Source organism: Ascaphus truei, chromosome 3, assembly GCF_040206685.1.
Source record: "Ascaphus truei isolate aAscTru1 chromosome 3, aAscTru1.hap1, whole genome shotgun sequence".
NCBI classification, from domain to species: Eukaryota; Metazoa; Chordata; class Amphibia; order Anura; family Ascaphidae; genus Ascaphus; species Ascaphus truei.
The window spans coordinates 315,641,895-315,662,497 of record NC_134485.1 but is presented as its reverse complement, the minus strand read 5'-3'; the positions used below and the strand labels follow the sequence as shown (position 1 = coordinate 315,662,497).

Here is a 20,603-nt window from a genome sequence, read left to right as displayed (position 1 = left end):
CTTAAGACACATAGACTGGTTGGCAGGGAAGGTAAGAGTGATTGCGATGGTCCAGAGAGGGAGTGGCAGGACAGTTCAGCACACAAATATAAACATAACTGATAGGCAAGGAGTAGATGCTCTACAACTAGATTTCCAAAGGGCTGGGTTTTAAAAACAAGACCGCTGTAATGTAATTTAAGAAGACTTTTACTTATATCTTGCAAGCCTCTATAATAGCCATCATTTGTTTATATTTATCATACTTAGAAGTGACTTTCAGTATGAAAAATTCCACTTAACTACAAGGAAATTGGAAGAAGCGGGCAGTCCAAGGATCTTCATGGGCCGGGCTGCAAATTGAAGAGAATAACCGGAATTATGAGAATAACCGGAATTATGAGAATAACCGGAATTATGAGAATAACCGGAATTATGACCATGCTATATTGATCTCTGTCATGTCATCACATTGTACTTTTCTATTACACAAGACGTTGAGTGTCCTGGAACAGGATTGTATATTTTCGGTGTATTTTTTCTGCTCTCAGGCTGCCAGCTCTCCCCAGTGAAAGTTGCTTGTTTCCTGTTCTGAAGCAGCCAGTAATTGCAACATTGTTGCTACAATATAACCTTTCCACAAACCACCAACCAGTTGCCTTGACAACCTTACTGCTTATAGCATGAGTTGGTTTAGCCCTCTTCCCTTGCCATTCTCTGTTATGCCATTCTCTGCCCCTTTGGCTTGTTCCTGTCTGGAAAGGAAAGTGTGTTTTCTCTTATCATCAGCAGACACAGTGAGTAGATGCATCTTCCACTGCTCCCTGAGACAAGGATTCCCTTTTACCTTCCCCTCACAAGAGTCACTTCCCACCACAAAAAAACTACATGCAAGTGCTTTTATATTTCTGTTAACCCCGCCCAATAAAGTTAAAGAAAATAGAAGGGCTTTGTGTGCTTTTAAAGGGGACGACTTTATGCTACCCGAACCTACTCACATGCTACAGTGGGCTTGGGTCCAGAATATTGCGATATAAACTAATGGCAACAAAACTAGTTACAGATGGAGCCCTTTTTCTGTAGGGGACCAGTGACGGTGCATTCAGGGCTGTGTTGTAAACTGCAGACACTCACGAATAGGAGAGGCTTAAATTCAGCAGCTTTTCAACAGCCTTTATTACAGCACAAACATACAGTATCTACAGAAATAATACAAACTACAAATAAAAGTATGCAGCTGGTGCTACTCTTGTCAGTGCTCTATTACTGTACACTAGGCCAGCGGTGCGCAAACTGGGGGGTGACAGGGAGCCGCAGCAGCAAAAGTTTGCGCTCCCCTGCACAAGGCATCAGTCATCATAGCTTCTCCTGTCTTGAGCCCTCAGTGTTATTCTCTCTGCCTTGTTATGCCAGTGTAGCTCAGTGGTGCTCAATTCCAGTCCTCAAAACCCCCCAACAGGTCAGGTTTTAAGGATATCCCTGCTTCAGCACAGGTTGTACAGTCAAAGATTGAGTCACCTGTGCTGAAGGAGGGATAGCCTTAAAACCTGACTTGTTGGGGGGGGGTCTTTAGGACTGGAGCTGAGCGACCCTGGTGTTGCTAATAAAGCCCTCACTGCAGTCCCACTGTGCTTCCAGCAGGCACAATCATTAACTCCCTCACTTGCACAGGGCCACACAGCAGTTATAAAGTAAAGCCTTTTTTGCAGGGGGTCTGAATTCAGGCACAGTTTTCACATAGCACAAAATGTATGCCAAGAAAATCCCCTAATTAGCGCAATGATTCCATTATATTTACAAAAAGAATTATTCTGGTACACTTAAGAAGAGGAGAAAATGTATCTCCGTTGATTCCCAAAGTGTCAATTAATGACACGTATTAGTAAATAATGATAAAATATATCATTTGTTACGTGGGTTTCACTTTCATTTAGGATTATTTTTGCTAGTAGGGTACCTGTTAAAGATGTATAAAATACTTTAGGTGTAAAGAAACAGTAACAGATGGAATGAAGTGTAGAGATAACCCACAAAGAACATTGTTTCACTGTGCAGCAACATTAAATACTCGTTCCAACCCTTCAGACCATTAAAATCCAGGGTGTCACACTGTGCCTGCCCTAGTAAGTCAGTATAATTTGAGTCAGTGTGCTTGGTCCTCACTTCTTGAATTAAAGCTGTAGAGCCTTTAAGACACAAAAGACAAGCATGTCCAATTGATTAAGGTGAATAGAGGACAAGTGTCACATTTATAACCATGACACAGTGTTACTCCCGAAACTATCATAAACTATGTCATTCTAAAATCTGTTGATACAAAGAAAATCTTTGGTGATCAGATTGTACCACGCTCTTCAGTATAAAAATATGCAATATATACAGCATACACCCATATGCAGTTCTATAGCTGTATACAGTACTGCACACATTCAGTTTAGGAGAAGAAAAAATATTGTTTAAATAATGGCCGATAGTTACTAAACAGTGCTCATCCATAAGGCATTTTATGGCACAAAATATAGTCTTAGAGCCACTTAGTAAATATAGCCCAATATCTCTACAACACAACGATGTGTTTAAAAAAATACATCATTATATAAGTATGCTGCAGATTACCGAATTAAAATATTCTGTATATCTAAAATAGAGAGCAAAGACCATGGGTGTTAATTACTCTCTTGGTGTTTGTACGTTAACTTTGTTCTTTTGTCTTACCCTAGTTTCCACACACAATTTCAAACACCTCTTTTAAAAGCCTGTTAATTCATACTGGTTTTCCTGTGGATGGAGAAATTAAACTTTGACAATCATTTTGCATTACATCCCGCTGTTTACCAAGGCAGAACAAATGTTAAGAAGCAGCCTGTAAGAGAAGTGTTCTATTGGTAATACCAGTGTCTTTGAAGCAGGTGAACTTAATCTGAATCAGTGTTATGGCTATGTCCTTAAATAACATATAGATTATGATTAAAGGCGCACATGCCCTGTTTTCATTAGGGCTGCTATGAAGAACTCTCTCCTGCCACATATAACAAGAAAACTTGTTTTTCGCAAACAAGGAGTCATTTTTAACCTATCATAATTAAAAGGCTACCCAGTTGTCTAATAAATCCTATGTCCTGCATTCCACTGCCATATCTACATTGAAGAAACAAAGGCTGGAATACATAAAGTACACATCTTCTGCATAAGGCTGCGCTTATAGTGCCGGCGACGCGACGTCGCCTGAAAACAAAAGCATGGTCGCCGTCGCAAGCGCTTACAAATTTGGAAGCCGATAAAATTTCATTTTTCAGAGGCTGTCGCCACATGTGACAGCCTCTGAACCAATCAATGGCCAGGTCGCCAGCGACGTCTCCGAAAGTTAAATGATAACTTTTGCGGGTGGAGACGTGTGACGTCACCCGTCGCCGTCGCGCGCACTATAAGCGCGACCTAAGAGTTGCTTAGTTATCCATGCTTTTGAAGATAGGTTACTGAAACCACAAGAGCAAAAAGAAATAATGAATACATACTTTAAATAAAAACAAACAATTTGGATTGTAAAACATAGGCCATAACCTCTGGTGATAGTAGTTCCTAGTTTCCATAGCATTGTCTTGGCCCTTTCAAAATCTGGCATAGAAACAGTCCATCGGCACAGGCACTCTAAAAAGGTTTTATTTATTATTTATTTATTTTTAACACAATACAGTATATGAAAGTAAAGTATTGAAACCTAAATTAAAGATAAGAGCGCCGGTATAAAACATAAATGGAGTAATGAAAGGGCAGGTGGCATTAACATTGATCGGATATGTGCATCATTTTCAAGGTTCGCCCCGCCCCCCCCCCCCCCACAATAAATTGCCAATAGCCATCATCCCAAATTCAGGTCACGTGACCCTTTAAACTCTGCCATTTCTGCGAAATTCTTGCAAAAAGTGGTAGAATTAGTTAAACTGTCAAAATGATCACGCATTTTAAGATTTCATGAAACGGATGAAAAAAACGTGTTATTTAGGAAGAGTTCGCAAAAAAACCTTTTGCAAAGCAGTTTGGAACACGTTTGCCCATTTCTATCAAAGAGCCAGTCACCTGGCTGAATTTGTGAACCTCCTTTGCTGCTAAGAGGGGACTATTGCAGAGTGCTTGCAGAATTACTTCAAATGGCCAACCCACGTGAAGTTAACATCTTTGAAGTGAATCCCAGTAATTGGCGATAGATGCTCCAGCATGTTCTGTTTATATAAATAAGACAATATAATGGGGTTTTTTTTTAAACAGCCTTTTCATTACAAAAGCAGATGTGACCTTGACTAGTTCTCCACCAGTGATGCATCTCTATCAATGCCCCAGCTTCGCATGTTTGTGTTCTACTGATACCCTGCAGCATCTCTCCCAACTCTGACAGGCGTCTCTTCCTGCAAGCACCTCCCTCCTCTCCCCGCAGAAGCAGGATTTTCTCCTCCTCCCCTTGCTGACATTGTGTGTGTGTGTGTGTGTGTGTGTGTGTGTGTGAGCCGCTCTTTGTGGTGCTTCCCTCAGCCGGCACATCTCTCTCCGTGTTGTTTCTCTGCCAGGCTGCTCCCAGGCTCCCCGCCACGGGGCGTCAGTCTGCAGCATTTCAAGCTCTCCGGGGCCGGGACACGCTCCTTTTCTTCAGGCACAGGGAGGAGGAGGAGGAGGAGGGCACGGGACTGGCACAAAGGTAGGACTGACAGCAGCAGCATCCCCAAGCCGGCTGCCCTTGCAGCTCTCGCCCGCTTGCATCCTTCTGGTCAGTCCTAGAGGTGCGGATACTGGATAATAACAAGGTGTCTCCCACTCCCATCCCACCTCCAGCATCACAGCTGCTGCTCCTCTGGCTGCCTCCGCTGCAGCTTCTCTCTCCCTCTCTCTCTCCCTCCCTTCCCTCTCCCCCTCTCCCCCTCTCCCCCTCTCCCCCTCTCCCCCTCTCCCCCTCTCCCCCTCTCCTCCCTTTGCAAGGCTGCGTTCCCTCCCTGGGTGGGGATGAGAAAGTTTGATTCCACGCGTGTGCTACACGGAGATGATGCAAATGGTTTGTTCTAGTTTGCTTTCCCTGTCACCGGGATGTGGGGGGTTAGTTGGTCACTCTCAGTGATGTGGCTGCCCAGCTGTCACCTCTGCTCGCTGACACGTGTGGGGTCCAGATGGGCAGGGAAACCTCCTGACAAGGGTGTCTGGGCTCCCAGAACCGGCCATCTGCTGGCTGGGGGAACATACACTACATAACCACTTTTATTTCTTATTTCACATGTGCATTCTGTGTATGTCGGGAGGTCTATCTCGATACAAAATCATTGTATGTTTTCAATATATATAGAGAGAGATTTGTAGGTGTGCGTGTGTATTACACATCGTTTGTCATTTTTACTTTATAAAAATACATTTTGATAAACGTAATATCTATAATAGACACCTTTCTGTTTCATATTTATTTTTCATATGTAAATACTTAGTACATGTTACACAAGTTATGAGTACTGGACCATGGGATATATATGAAAGTGGTGGTCAGCATTCACTCCAACAAAGGGACTTGGTAGCCGGGCATGCAATTTGTATTGCGCTTTGTTAGTGTAATTGAGCTAGAAAATCCAACAAGTTTCCTCTAACGGTTGCTTTCCTTTTGCTACGGTTTAATGTAATAGATTTGTCTTTTGGGAATCAATGATTCATAAAAGTGCAGCGTTTAGAATGAAACGCATCGGTTTGGTGGAGTTATTGTCACGAGCTCTTAAGATACAGCTCTATTATGTGTTGACAGCAGTACAGTGTCCAGTTGTAGTCTATGCTATGCCAAATTGCATATTTTATGCTGCAGTATAAGCAAGAATACAAAGTGATAGGCATGAATGTCAGTGTCACTTTCTTATCTTTTTCCTACATTGTTGTCCTCTGAGAAACTCTAGCACATTTCTGCTGGTGTACGCTACAGTAGCTGTTGTGAAGCCTTTTTTTTTTAACCTTTCAGTACCCAGTGGCAAAATGTTTAAGGCCTCTTTTGAACAGATGACTAATTTCTTTGCGGAATCGTATCTGAATCAATGACTCTTGTATGAAGCATTTTACAAGCACCAGGGTTTCAATTAACCATGGTAGTGAAAAATTGAACCAACACAGGCAAGAAAGACTTTTGCTAAACTAAATGTGCAGTTAGCGGTATGATGAAAAGTGAGTCAAAAAGTAATGGTATCATTTTAGAAAAGGGAATTTGCCTTGACCATGAAGATACCTGTCTTGTTTTAAAAAACCCAGCTAAAAGTGGGACATATCATTTTGAGAGAATGCATTACCAATCATCACAGGAGCAATGCAGTCCTCTTTTGTGTGCTGGGTTGACAACCATGTATGTATTGGTACTAAAATATGTAGGACCTGATCAAATGTAGTAGAGTCTGGTTTATTTCAGTTGTGTTTGTTTCGTGCGTTTTGTTGGCTGCCTGTTTTATGAGCTTATGAGTTCTAAATACGAGCTTTGCTTGTCTTTGTAACTTAAAACGTGATAATAAAAAAATCTTGCTTGCAGTCAGTGCCTCTCTTTAGGTTTGGATGCTTGCTTTTAATATCCCTATTTATCAATTGATACTGTACAGTGGGACGTGGGGCGAGGGAGCATTGCAAACGCCACAGAATAAATCCTACGTTTCTTGTACAATACAAAACATTTTTATTTTTCATGAAGTTGAGACCTGTTTGTGGATTTTGAAAAGAAGATTATTATCAATCTATGAAAAGGACAGAGGGCAGAAAGAGATTTACCAAAACGGAATCAAAGTACAGTAGTGTAGGGAAATGAGGAGCGGGAGGGAACTACTTAATAAATCAAAGACATTCTTAACTAAAAGTTAGTTACGGGCTGTAATTACTGGTTTTAAATTGAAATGTACAGTATGTGGGTAAAAAAGGGAGAGCCCCAGAGACAATTGCATTGGGTGAATGTTATACAGTACCTCCTAGATGGAGCCAAAGCTACTTTCTAAATAAACAAAGTTCTATCACACTATAGATCCCATCTGTTAGATTGCAGATCATTTTATTAATATCCATAGTTTTTATATCCACCCTTTGCATTTTTAGTAATGAATGTGTTTTGGAGATTTATGTGTGCAATGACATTCTAAAGTGTATTTTGAAATACATGTTTTTTTGGTAAGATCTACGTTTGAAGTGTGGACGCTTCTTTTTCCTGGGAGAAGGTCTGGATACTGTAGACCCAGAAAGCTCTTTTGACATCAATTGGCTAATACACAGTATGATTTTAACACTACATTTGTTAACATCAGTTCTCAATACTATTTAGCAATTCTCCGTAAATAAGTTTTCAGTTTTGGCCTATTCAGAAGAGATGTTAATATGTGGTTGGATTTGCAAAGATTAGACAAAGAATACCAATCAGCTATATTTAAATGATAAAAAAAAGCATGCGGAACTAGTTATAGTCAGACAATTGCAAAGCTGTTAAGAAAAAATGTCTTCATTATCACTTTTTTGCAGTTTTTCAGATAGTGATGCCATCAAATTTGTTTTGCAAAAAGGTTTTGAGTATTGGAAATAGAACATGCAGAATCATTTTTAGACTGTGAGGAACAACTTTTCAGCAACCAGCCACAGATTTAAAGCAGTACACACTAATTACTGTGTATGTATCTGAGTGTACATGTATCAAGTTCTCAGTTTAGCCCTTTTTGTCTTCAAAAGCATGTGAACAGAGTTGTTCGGAATATGCAAAATGCCTGAAATAGGGTTTATTGTTTCATAATTGGTGTCAGTAATGTTTTTTTTGTTTGTTTTTAACAGGGATTCTAATAAGTTTGCAATCAATTATTTTGATAACTGGATCAAATTACTTTTGCCTGAATTTCATTAACAAGATTTCTGGTGGAGTAGTCAGGAGAGGAATGACTTGATGCAGATATTATCATAATTTGGTGCAAATTGAATAAGCCATACTCTTCTACAGGCTGTGAAGCCACAGTATATTCACCTTTCTGGGAAAGATTTCAGCTCCTTGCATATTAAATAGGGACCAGTTAATCTTGTAATTTGTCTCCAGTTTATAAAAATATGTTTATTCTCTTGTTTAAATGCACTTTACACCCTTCTTCCTTAGGCTACACTTATAGTGCCGGCGATGGCAACAGTGACGTCAGGCTGCGGTTGCTGGAAAAATCAAATTGAGATGACTTCCAGCGATCGCGACCAAGCCGTCGCGTCGCGTTTACTATAAGCGCACGAGACGGTGGCAATGCATTTGTTTTGACGCGCTGTCGCTGTCACTATAAGCCACCATTAAGAAACACGTATCAAATGTATCAGGCAAAGTTTCATACATTTGATGCAAATGCCGTAAAGTCAGAATAATGAATAGCTCACACAGTGAACATGTTAATACACTTGCCTAGAAAATTAGATCTCTACATGTTGGTTGATGGTGCAGCAACAGATCGATACTGGGATCTAGTCGAATAGATTTATCAGGCAATGCTTGGAAACCATGATGGGAAAATTGTCAGGACTTCCGAAAACAATATTCAGTAGTGGTGGATAATTTACTTTTAAAGCGCCCTATAATACAGATGCAGTCAGATGTATTGTCGCATAGGCTTTGCGGGAGATGCATAGTATTTTTTAGGTACATATTACAAGAAGGCTGAGTTTAACTACTGACTTTCAGGATCACATTCTTAAAAAAAACTGCTAAGGCTTTGTGCACACATCTGTACATAGAATTATGATATATATATACATATATATATATATATATATATATATATATATATATACAGTGTTCGACAAACCTATACATTTGCTCGCCCCGGGCGAGTGGATTTAACATCGTGGCGAGCTCCTATTGGCCCAAGCAGCACACATTTGGTACTAGGTGGCGAGTAGATTTTTTTGTGTGGCGAGTAGATTTTTTGGTGATTTGTCGACCACTGTATATATATATATATATATATATATATATATATATATATATATATATATATATATATATATATATTATTTCATTCTGAACACATGTGCAATCCATGTTTTAGTTTGCCTTGAATTAACAAAAATATATTTTGTAATATGTTTTCTTCCATAGTGCTGACAGTGTACGCAGCGGTGTACATATAATTTAGCAGTCTCAATGCATCCCCGCCCCGTAGAGCTTACAAACTAGTTTTGGTGCTTGAGGCACAGGGAGTTAGTGACACGGAGCCGACACTGGGAATTGAACCAGGCTCCCCTGCTGCACACTCAGTATCATTGTTTTCATACTCGGTGCTTTTTACTCACTTTACTCCTTCAGCCTTAGGCCGCGCTTATAGTCCTGGGGACGCGACGGCGTGACATCATCCGTCACCGTTGTAGCAGAGATTTTTGGTTATAGTGTTAGAGACAAGAGACAGCTACTTGGACGTGGAGGGGGTGTGGCCGTGAGTGGTTCGCCCTCATTGGCTGAATCGCTCACGTGGCCGCTGACGTCACGCTGTAGTCGCTGAAAAATCCATTTTCATTGACTTCCAGCGATCACGACCAAGCCGTCGCTCCGTTGCGCTGTTGCGTCGCTCCTACTATAGGTGCACACAACGGATTCAATACATTTGTTTTGTCGCCGGGACTATAAGCATGGTCTTAGGCATTGGACATCGGGCAGGCGACGGTGTGCGCGACTGCGAGAAAATGCATGTGAGTGCAGCAGTCCAGCTATGCTGCGCACGATGCGGCGCACGCGTTAGGATTTTGAGATGACATAAAATAGTGATTTTTCGTGCGATGGCCGCATTATGGCTGTTTGAGCCAATCAGGACGGACCAGCCTTGTGACGTCATGGCCACACCACCCCGTTGTGCAAGTGATCTGATTCCAGAGATCGCTCAGGCGACAGGCGCACGTGCCTACTTGCGCTCCGTCACGCGCGCACTATGGCCGCAGCCTTATTTAGCCACAGCAATAGATTGATAATATACCTGTATTACAAAAATAATAGATTGATAATATAGCCATGTTTCAAAAATGTCATTTTCCGAGAGTGGTACAACGATGGTCCTGCGTGCCATTTTTTTTTTTAATCACAATATTGGCTGGAGAATGCTGGAATAGATCGCAAGGTTATAACATTAGTTACTTAGCAACCATTTACTCTGCAGATAACCCCCCTCCCCCCCAAAACAAAGCAAAGCAGCAGCTTTTACATCATCATCATCTAATCCTGGCAGGTCTCACACGTGTAATGAATTCTGCCAGACCACTGATAGAAGTCCCACCAACAACCATATTACAACCTTATTGTGTGAGCACAAGCAAAGTAAAGCAGACATTAAACCATGCGCAGTGTAATCACTGTACGTCTCGTATCATGTGCATCACTTTTATTGCACTGCACATGTAACCCCTTCTTACCCAGCTCCCCTACTGGGACTATTCGCACAATTACCCCAAAGGATGGACATGCACCTTCCGGCCAAGCTCTCCCTGTCAGGGAGACTACTTTATATCTAGATTAAAAATGTGTTATTATTTTATATTATCCAATGATAAAAATTCCCAGTGTATGTCAGTGGAAGATTAAAATACCTTTGCAAATGTGTATATGGACCTGTGACATAATTAGAACCACAGCAGTGTTGCCTATAAACGCAAGATAGATACAATAAAACATATATATATATATATATATTTAATAAACAGCACCTGCCGTTAGATGTATGTGCTGTTAATAAGCAAAGTAATTTGAAAACCTACCTATTAAAGAGGGCCAAATATAACCATGATAAGTCTTGATAAGTTAAACTCCTGCGGTCACTGCAAGTTTGTGGTTGATATAAGATAGGGTATGAGAGATTTCTTCTCCAGGTCATTAATGAGAACAGCTGCTATCAACAAGTGTAGGGGCAAGAGAGGAACCAGAGACATCGTATTAGAACAAAAAGATACGTTGAAAGTTGGGGACATTAAACACGTGCGTCATTTAAACATGTATTTTTTATTTCGCAAGTTTCTTTTTTTTATTTTATTTTATTGGTAACATTTCAGTTTTATCTCTTAAGTAACCGATAGAACTTTGCAGGTAATAGGGTCACTTGAACAACATTTTTTTTTAAAGACAAATATTTAGTGTCAGCTTTAATTTCAAATCTGGTAGGGGTTAACATACCGTAGTAAGGGATTTCTAACAGGTTTGGGATAGACCCTAGGCTGTCCTAATATGAAAGAAAGGCGAGGATCAAATAGGATGTGAGGTTTTCTAGCAGTCAGGAATATGGGCAGAGTGGTTCTTATCTGCAGTCACATTCTGTGACTGGTTAAATATGAAGCCCATATATATCAAAGCAAACGTAGTGTATAATTATTTGTTCCAGAAAACAATCCAGTTGAAAGCATTGTGGTTTTTTTTTTTATACATCTGAAGCTATGTTTTTGCCCCAGAATTGCAGCACTTTGGCTTTCAGTAAAAAGAAAGAGAACGCTGACTTTGTTTGAGTCACATTTTTCCAGCTGTAGTGATTTCATTCTGTACCTTGCGTTTGATGTTCGCTCAGTACGTGTTTTCCTTGACAGGGATTTTAGTAGCATAAAACCAGGCCTGCAGACAGACAGATTTGGAAATGCACAGTGATGTGATCGATTCCAGGTCTGGGTCTTTAACCCAACTTGGCCTTCCTTGCTTTGTGATTACTCCAGAAATGACATCATAAGCTATAACTTGATCGACATGTAGGAATACTGTAAGTGACCATCAGCCACGGGTGGTCAACTCCAGTCCTCAAGGGCCACAATCAGGCCAGGTATTAGGGATATCCCTGCTTCAGCACAGGTGACTCAATCAATGCTCAGCCATGCTGACTGAGACACTGATTAAGCCACCTGTGCTAAAGCAGGGATATCCTTAAAACCTCACCTGTTGGTGGTCCTCGAGGACTGGAGTTTGCCGCCCCTGTCCGTAGTCCTAGTTAATTATACTCGTAGGGTCAAATTCAGAGATCGTCCGAACTACTGTAGCATTTTAGCACTTAATACGGTAGAGAGATTCACTGCATTCAATATTAGAATGATCACGGCAAAGACAGGGCAAAGTGCTTGTAAAGAGGGGAGGGAAGATGCGTTCTCAATCATGCAAATCTACATGTAAATGAGCAGAGTGAGGATGTGTTCTCAATTATGCAGATCTACAGATGTAGCCGGATGTTTTCGTCTGCTAGCCCAGGAAAAATCTAGGTAATTTTGGGGCTCTCACAGAAACGCTGCAACATTTCTGTGAGATTTTTATTTCTGTGAATTTTTTCTGCTATTTGAATGCAGACTAATGGCCCATCGGATTAACACAGCAGGGGGTCAGCAGGGCTGCATTCAAATAGCAGAAAAATCTCACAGAAATAAAAATCTCACAGAAATGTTGCAGTGTTTCTGTGAGAGAGCCCCAAAATGTCCTAGATTTTTCCTGGGCTAGCAGAAGAAAACACCAGGCTACATCTGTACATGTAAATGAGCATTTTTTGCCAAATTAAGTATGCGCGTGCTATTTTTCTCAAATTTTCTTCACCTACCTTAATTTAAACCCGGTGGGGATTTTTGCAGTCCTGCAGACATAGTTGTAATTGTTGTTTGGTTCAAAACCAGCACACACAAAATACAAATATCTAGGGAACTGGGGGATCCCTGAACATCAGGGGGGGACAATGGATGAGCTCTGGTTCATGTTTCAGCTAATATGTTAAAATAGATATAGCTATTTGGTTGCTGTAGCAGGAAATGTAATACTATATTTGTGTATTCTTGAGAGACCGTTACTTCATTCAATATGACTAGGAGTAGCAAATATATTATATTGAGCTTAATTATTAAGCTTAACTATCCTATTTCTTGTCTGTTCCCTGATATATATGAAAAGATGGAAATGTTTGTTTGGCCCACAAATACTGTGTTTGATGTATTCAATGACCAAATGATATATTCTAATACTAAAACCCACCTCGCATGTAATAGAAGAATTTCAAACACAATTGTATTTTTTTTTCAGTCATAGTTTGCTTTAGGCAACATCATATTCCGCGTACTGGAGAAAAAAAAAACATTGTTAAAAAGGATGCATAATATACTAATAATGTAAAAACTTCCACCAGCCTTGGGCTATGTTCCTTTTTAGTTTTAAGATTGCAAAGACGTGTTTTTTGTTTGTTTGTTTGTTTTTAAACATTTTTTAAAAGAAAAATACAGAAAGCAAATATTCAGTATTCTGACTTGATTTTCTTAAAATGTCTTGTTGAAAATATTAAAATCCCTAATTACACATGTCAGAAAAAACAATATTTCCTATAAAATCTAAAAACAGCAGGACAGCTCTGTATTATGCTTCTGTATGACCAAGATGGATACTATGATAAATAATTGTAGATGGTTTTTAAATGTTCGTTAAAATATAAACTTTTAATCAAACAATTTAATGCATTGATTAGGGCTCTGTTGTGGTTTGCAACCATCTAGGAACAGTAAAACACACGCGTGTGTATAAAGGGTCCATATTATTTTACTCCCCATCACCACATTGTTGCTTGAGATCTGTGCCAGGCATTGAGTTTTTATAACTAGAGATTTTCTTACAGTGAGTTATCACTGTGACATGTCTCTCCTGGAGAACGGCAGGAATCACACCATGCAGTCTTCATTTGAGATCATCTCTGGAGATGGATAAGATTCCTTTGTATGATGTGGTACTATACATTTCAAAATATGTTTATGCACAAAATACATGATGAATTATGAATAACACTTATGGCTAGATCCACAAATCTCCATTAAATTAGGGCTTGTAACGTGACATTATACCAGTCTTGACGTTAATCAAATCCAGCCTCTGAAATAGGGGAGAGAGAGATGGGGAGGGGGGGAGAGATGGGGAGAGGGAGGGAGGGAGGGAGGGAGGGAGGGAGAGAGAGAGAGAGAGAGAGAGAGAGAGAGAGAGAGAGAGAGAGAGAGAGAGAGAGAGAGAGAGAGAGAGAGAGAGAGAGAGAGAGAGAGAGAGAGAGATAATGATAATGATAATGAGAAATAAGAAATAAGAAATAAGAAATAATGCCTGGAAATAAAATAAATATTAAATAATCCAGTGTAACCATGCTGTAAAATGGCTACAGTCATCTCTCCTGCTGACAGTAAGGCCTGGTAAGTTATGGGCATGCCAGCAGTAATTATGGAGGTTTGCCCTCACACCCTGGTGAGGTGCTCTATGTATGGATGGGAGTGGTCACATTCTCTGAATCCATGATTAGTGATGTCAGAGTTGTGCCAGCCCCCAGAGGATACTTAAGACACAGTACTGCTCGAAAAGTTAGTTCAGAGGTGGTTGTTCAGTGGAGTTGTTGCTAAGCTGTTGGAAGGTTATGTAAGAGACTATGAGACAAGGAGCAAGTCTGAGTGCAGGCTTGGGAGGAGACAGCTTATAAGACTGTGACCAGGGACCTGGCACAGGGACTATCTCCCTAAGGGGAGATAGGGAATCCACCAATTTGGGAAAGGACACCTTTCAGAGGGAAGTGCGGTGAACATGAGCGGCTGAGTACAACCGCTGTGAGGGGCAGCTGGCCCGCCGCAAGTCAATAAAGATGATCCTGTTAAACCATACCCTCGTGTGTAAGTGTGGAGTGATTACACAGAGGAGTGCACCACAGAGGAGTTCCTCACCAGGACCATCCACAAGCGGACGCTGGGATCCTGATGAGGTGGAGGCGCTGCACTGGATCTAGGTAGGACTCATGCACACTACCTCAGCTGCCTGTCTGGGTTGCAATCCCCACACACCATCATGCGGGAGACTCAGGAGTCCTGTTGCCAACAGGTGCACCACCAGACACTACACTGTAATGGGGACTGGTTAGACCACAGGGGCCAATATGAGATTGGGTGGGTCAAGCCAGGTCAGAAAATCCATTACACCAGTTATTGAAATGATGCCTAACTTTGTCATTACACCCATCCAGATGAAGCAAAAGCCTTATTTCAGTGCCTGGATAGGAGTAACTCCAAGCGTTAGTATGACTTAAGTAATGTACCGTTAAAAGTCCCCACGTTATCCTTAATTTACTTCTGTGTCTATGCGATGTTATGATAGCGCCTCATTTGCGAATCATGTGCATGTTATTATCACTAACGTTCATTACAGCTAACGCTGTGCTCTTTATGGGAGAAACATGGCTTAATGTGATGTTGTACGTGGAAGTGATAATATGACATTAAGTTTCGTTAATACTGTATGACATGAGCATTGTGGGTCTGGCTGCTCCATTAAAATATCACTGCAAACAACAAAAATGTATTTTTCTCTGGGGACAATAAAGCACAGTATACACTACTCGGGAAATAAATGCACACTTCAAAAGTAACCTATCTCATCTTTTCTCTTAATCAGTTGGATAGATGACCCTGATTGTATTCCTTTCCTATGCGGCTCTTGGATATCTTCAGGGCAGGTTTGCTCCGTCTTCTACAGCGGCATTGGGCAGGCTATTAGGTGACATTTTACAAACTCCCAAGTGCCACATGTGTCCCGTATCAAAAATAAGATGCCTTATTAAAAAAAAAAAAGATCTTTAAACTATTAAGTGGCTTATTTTATATGTGCTGAAGCAGCCGATCGTGTCATTTGTAGCTAAAATTCCCCATTGGGCACATATAGGATCAGCCCCATAGAGCCATATTTACTAGGAAATTCTACTTTTACAACCCAAACGGTGTCATACAGACACCGAAAGCCCATTCACGTAAATGGGATTTGAAGGGCCATATTTACTGGGATGAAATGCATGGCTCTTTTTTTATCAAAGGGCAAATTCTGGCGCAAAGTTGTATTATTGTCTCGCGCCAATATCTATCTGCGCCAGGCAGCGTTTATGTCGTAATCTTAGTTGCACCATTTCCGCGTATTACTGGCAGGGTCGAAACGAGAAAGTCATGGAGCATGTGGGCGGAGTTACATTAGCATATTGCCGGAAGTCTATGTATTTAAAATGTGCGGCTTGCGTTATTTTTCTTGACGCTTTTCTGCGTTGGCTTTCTCCTTTACCCTAAATGTGACTTGTATTTTTTATAGCGCAGAATACTAGCTATGGAGGGAGGGGGTAACCAGGCTTTATAATAAAGTCGAAGCCCGTTTTGGTTACCCCTGCTCCGTGTATAAGGGCCAAGAGAGTTAGCTCTTGGGCCCAGTAACACTGTATTACTGCATTATACTGTTTGTAATAAAACCATTTTTTGTGTTTTTCCCTTTCCGAGCATGGAATGAAGCAGGGATTGCTAGTGTATGAATTTCAAGGGGGTTTTGCGGAGGAACCGTTGACAGAATGTGCCTAGGAGGTTGGGGAGAGTTACCGAGTCCCCAATAAATGCGTCCGGGAATCATGCCTCATACTCGGATACATGTAGGCACATTGTCCCGGCAATATCTCCCCTTGAAAACTTAAGGACGACTCACCACTAGGGTACCCTGCGGTGGTAGGCTTGCACATGCCCCTCAGCTGTTTTGAATTTCCTGCTGATCCGGCTTTTCTAGCCGGCTCAGCTCCGATTGGCTGCTTGGGAAACTTCCCACGCGCTGATTGGCTGTCCGCTCTGCTTCTATTTTATGAATGAAGCAGAGAATACTATAAGAAGCTCCGAGACAATCAAATCAGGTGTTCCCCTTGAGTCTGAGCCGAAAGAGCGCGGGCGGGCTTTTCAAAGATGCTTCGTTTGTAATAGCAAAGCAAACGGCTTCAATTTCAAGCCTGAAAAGCCTGCCCGCCAGAGACCAACTCCAGCATTTTGCGCCCAAGTTCTCAGAATCAAACGTAGCCGTCGCAGCTGGGATTTTATGCCGATTTTGAGTTCCAGGAGATTTGGACTAACTCATGGTCAGGAGGGACAAAGTTCTCAGAGGAGAACGTAGCAGTGACGTATGGAATTTCATGCCGATATGGCTTCCAGGAGATTCCGGGCTAAGTCCCGGGCAGGGTAAAATTCTCCAAAAGAGTTCCCTGCACCTAGGAAAGTCTAGTTTTCAATCCCAGCTCCAAAGTAAGTGTGTCTTCTTGTCTGTATTTTGTGTTTCGTTGTGTATAAGCCAATGTATGCCGAATAAATTACAATTTATTTCATTACCTTGTTTTGCTCAATGAATGATCCCGGTAAAAAGGTGTAAATAACCTGGTGTCCAGTGACACTAGTGTAACATGCCAAATTCTAAAACAGTACAAATACTCTTATAAACATGTCTCATTTCACACAGAGAAACAGAATGCAATATTTTTGTATGCAGCTGCGTCAGCGCACACGTACCTCTTAATATATAGAGCCCACAGTGTCTTGTGAAGTAGTAGTGCTTAGTAAATATGGCCCTTATAATATTCCAATGTTCACATGTCCATACAAAAGCATTACAAGTAATAAAAAAAAAACGTTTCAAGAATTTGAAAGTGAAACAAGTTGACCTCTTGGGCACTTGAGAAACTGCAAAAATTCAACAGAAAGAAAGGAAAGAATTGAAAGTGATGGCAATGACAATTGCTTAAGGCTCTGGGCGCAGCTTGCCTATCACTCCTCTTTCCTCCCCTTTCCCACACCCTTTTAATCTGGTAAATGTACTTACCTGTGTGGCTAGGAACACTGCATCTGGGCAGAGGTCAGTCATTTTTTGGTGGCCATGGTGAGAACTTGTGGCTCTCACGTTATAAGTGGGGGCTACAGGAGATTTGTGAGGCTATAGTCCTTTTGCTCCCCTCCACTTAAAATGTTCACACTTTTTGTAAGGTAAATTGGTTTGTTTTAGTAGGGTAATTGGGGGATAATATTTTTTTATGTCAAAATATATATATATATATATATATATATATATATATATATTCATATATATATTCATAAGTTTATCATAGCAGTTGGAATGTGCATACTGTAAGTGACTTTGCCATAAGTGATGTTGCCATAAGTGACCTTGGTATTGGTTAATTAATCCAGATTGGATGGGGTGGCACCTTCTATGCAGGAGGTTTTTTGGGAGGGGATCTGGCCAAGGGCACGTGGCTTATGGGCTGTGCTCGATGGTAATCCTCACCCTTGGTATTTGTTCTGGTCGTTCAATTTGAATCTACCTCTTGCCCTAGAAGCAAAAAGAGGTTAATTTTGGATTGGCATGAACTAGTTATAGTTGGAAGCTGTTTAATAAAAACACAATGTTGTGTTATTTTCCACCATTTCACGTGTCTGTCTTTTTCTGAATTGTTGATTTTTAACATGGCGTGTGAAAAGAAGTATGCAAATCCGTAATTAACAACAAATTACCTATTCAAATGTTATTCATTAAACTCCCATACCTGGCGACATCAGGCTACCTCCAATAAATATTTCCATTTTTTATCACCTATCCCAGGCTGGTATTTGGTCTATCTTGAATTTATATGTATGGCCACTATATATAAAGGCAAGATAACCTATATCAATTTGGAGTAGTAAAGCTTTGCTCGCAATGCCTTATTTATCATTATTGTAAACAAGGGGAGCCTAACCACCCACCTTGTGGCACCTCTCCCAATTACTTACCCTTACTGTCTCTACCGCAATCCAACACATTTAACAACCCCTCCTTCTGCCCCCCCCCCCATCTAGAACCCTGCGGCTTACAGTACATAATGTTACAATCTTAGGCCTGAATACCATCTTTAATTCAAAGCCTTCTGTGTCCTTTAATGACCCATCCTCAGCGTTGACAGAAACCCTTGATCCTCTGTTGCTTGAAGAATAATCCTGCTTGGAAATTAGTCAATGTTTAAAAATGTTCTTCATCATCTTTCTTCTTGACTGGAGCCATCCTCCCATGTCATTTCTCTTCCGATGACTGACACACGTGGTATGGATGATGTGGCAACTTTTATAGGGCATTTCCTCGTACAACATGTGTAAATGGGTCACGTGATAAAGCAACCAATCTTATCGCTTGCTTTTTCCCATGTTACGTCATTTATTCCATGTAAGCACGCCAAACACGTGTCAATGACGGGAAGTGGGAAACGCACGGTAAAGCAAGCATTCTGACTTGCAATCGGGTCTGTGACTCTGCCTCAACCTGTCACAGTGCTTTGTTCCAGTTTTGTCCCATGCCTGTCCGCTTGTTATTTGGGTATTGGGGAGGAGTTATATGCCGCACATATTGTAATGAGATGTACAGCATGAAATCCTGCGCCTCTGTGCTTTAGTCTCCCTATTTTCTGTCAAAAATACTTATGATCTAAGACAGGGGTGCGCATAGTGGGGGGCGTGAGATTTTGTAGGGGGATGCAGCGGTTACAGAGGTCCCGCACTTCCCCGAAGTCATTTCAGTTAAATACTGGGGGATCGCGCGAGGCCTCTGTAACTTTACTTACCTTTGCTTCCAGTGGCGCGTCTCCATGGCAACCCAGTGTCATATGGCGTCGCGGGGCCATGTGACCTCGCGTTGCCACAGCAACTTGACATCACATGACCCCGCGGCGTCATGTGACGTTGCAGCTGAGCGGGGGGGAGGGGGGACGTGAGCAGGCAGGAGAGCATGCAAGGGGGCGCAGACTGAAAAGTTTGCGCATGCCTGGTAAGATGACTAAATGAGCTTATTTAACAATCAGTGCTCGAACAACAAGCTTGTTGCATATGACACAACTTGAAGCGGAAAATGGTGCAGCGCATCAAACTTTTCTGTGCATTGCTACGCAGACCTCATTATGTGTTCTAAATTTCCCTTTTGTCTTCCCATTTTCGTTCTATGTAAAATGATTTGAACATTCAAAATAAAAGGTTGGAAGACGTTTGCTGTAATTCGCTTCACTCTCTCTTTTTTTACCTCCCTATTGCCTGTTTCCTTTGCTCTTACAGTATTTCCTATATGGGTCTCATTTATCCTAGTCACATACATATGTATATATATCTATCGTGATCCCATCAGTCACAGCTAACAATTAAATTGCTTGAATAATGCCTTCATATATTTTATCAACACTTTAATAATCAACATTGAACAAATGTAATATTGTCGTAATGTCATTTAGTGAAAGTAGTGTGTGCCAACAGCACTGATAACGAAGGCCTTTGTGTGTAGCAAAAGAAAAACGTGGGAAATGTAACGTTGACTTTTCTGGTTGCTTGATTCATTTCTTTTTAAGTGGAATACATTTTGACACTTTTTTTTTTGTGTGACTTATTAAATGGAAAATATGAAAGGTAAGGAAAATGGAAGCATTTTGTCTTGTGATAAGGCCTGCGTAAATACCGATACTGAGCTGTTTAACCGTGCAAATAGTTTTGTACTATCAATCCTTTTGTTTATAAAGGAGGTTGAAATACATTTTAAATCAGTTCGTTTTGTGGCTTATCTGAAGTTCTAATTCAATTTAATGGACCAATATCCTGGTTCCTTGTTTTTTTTTTAGTTAGACAGCGCTTTTAATCCAATTAATCCGTGCGGTTAAACATTTTCGGTTATGTATTTTAGAGGATGCATGCTGTCGGTAGTAAAGTCCCAAGGAGCGAAGCCTCAGAACTCCCAGCCTCAGGGAACCCCTGGCTGCAGAGAAGTGAAACTTGACCTCCAGAACAAGATCACGTTGAGGCCACAGTTGAAATAGCAAAAAATG

At 41.0% G+C, this 20,603-nt stretch overlaps 1 protein-coding gene across 3 annotated transcripts in view; it reads left to right on the top strand.

Moving 5' to 3' along the window:
- Positions 1-4,458: 4,458 nt before the first annotated feature.
- ENOX1 (ecto-NOX disulfide-thiol exchanger 1) overlaps positions 4,459-20,603 on the top strand; it is a 628,404-nt gene continuing 612,259 nt past the window's right edge. The window contains exon 1 of one of the 3 annotated variants that reach the window (XM_075591092.1): positions 4,459-4,669. The gene's annotated coding sequence lies outside the window, so the exon portion shown is untranslated. The other 2 variants (XM_075591093.1, XM_075591094.1) reach the window with 2 other exon arrangements.